We start from the raw sequence: 1,757 nt of genomic DNA on the forward strand, positions 1-1,757 counted from the left end.
TTCTGTGTTTATTTTAGGGTTATTGTTTAGTTTTTTATTAGTGTGTGCTCGAACACAGAACTTTACAGGACATTTTTTTCATATTTTATTAGCCAATGCTCTGACAAATATCTGTCCCAAATGATCAATTCTGATTCATTTTGATAAGAAAGGACAGTGAAAACAGGCTTTAGCAAGAAAAATGTCATGAAAGTGTCCTTTGGGGGAAAAACAACTATATAAAAACTTACTTGATATATGAATCTAAAATTACCAGCAATCAGTAAATACTGTATATTGAAACTTTGGACCAAAAAGTTTTTATATAAACAGGGGAAAGCGGAACTGGAAACTAGATGGTGAAGTTTTTAATATATAAAGCTAAAATTTCACAGCAATTGTAATATATGTCCAAACTCTGAACTATAACATTTTAATGCAAACTGGAGAAGGTTGAACAGAAAATGTTATAAAAATGTGATGATTTGAGTTTGGACTGACCCAAGTCTTAAAAACTAAAAATATGCACACATGTAACAAAATTACTTTCTGAGGTATAATTACAGTATCATCTGAAAACTCTATTATATTTATCTATCTATATTTTATTGTATTTGGACAGGACAACCTACTGATATTGTTGTTCTTGTGGTACAAGTTATATTGAAAATGGCATTTTCCTAATTTTTGAAGTTTTTAATTAATGTGTGCTCAAATATGGGACTTGCATGAGTACTAGAGTTTTTTGTTGTTGTTGTTGTTGTTGTTGTTGTTGTTGTTTTTCTTTCGTTTTGGAACTAGCTCACACATTTTGTGATATATCTGTCTCAATTTCAGGATCTGTATTAATTGTGATTTTAAGAAAGACCAGTGAACATTTCAGGATTGTATCTTTGATAGTCTTTGAAAGATTCATGTTCAAACATTGCTGCAGATTTCAATGTATGAAAAATTGTAGAGCAGAAGCCTTGATTTGAGACGGTTTGACCCCAAAACAACTGATATTGCATTCAGACGTGAGCACTAACATGCAAATCATATCCAACAAGAGATCATTACAAAAGTGAAATTAAAAGCAGTCATACTGACCAAAAAGGTATTTTCTCGCTCCATTAAATTGATTGGTTTTTTTAAATTATATTTTTTAACCAGTTTGTGAAATAGGTTAAAAAATAAATAATTAAATAAATGTATGCCTCACCTTAAAAACTGAATTGTCTATCAAAATGTATCATTTCTCAAGATAAACAGTTATTAAATCAGTTGAAATCAAAAACACAATTTAATTTGTTAATGTAGGCTATAGACTAACAGATATTAAAATTTGAGGTATTTATAAAAGTATGTTACTTTGTGGTTCTATTCTTCAGAAATACATTTCTCTTTTCAAGTCTTTGGTTTGATTTATTTATTTATTTTTTCATTGTGTGCACTTTAATTAAGTGAACACCATTCAAACATCTTTAATGATTTACTCTTTTTCTTTAGTAGTTTAGCTAGCATGACAATTGGTTTACCGTTTATCTCACCAAAGGCGTTACATGTCACTGGGGGCCTGTCCAGGTTGCTATCTCTGAGGTGTGCCGGGTGTGTCCGTTTACTGTTCTACATATAAAAGCCTAAAACGTTTCTGTTGGTCAAGACAACTTCAAACAGAAATCCAACAGACAAGATGACCAGTCTTTCTGCTAAGGACAAGAACACAGTCAAAGCCTTTTGGGCTAATGTGGCTGGAAAGGAGGAACAAATCGGCTGTGATGCTGTCTCCAGGTAAATAT

Source organism: Pundamilia nyererei, unplaced genomic scaffold, assembly GCF_000239375.1.
Source record: "Pundamilia nyererei isolate P.nyererei 1_Seehausen unplaced genomic scaffold, PunNye1.0 scaffold00018, whole genome shotgun sequence".
In the NCBI taxonomy this organism is placed as follows: Eukaryota; Metazoa; Chordata; class Actinopteri; order Cichliformes; family Cichlidae; genus Pundamilia; species Pundamilia nyererei.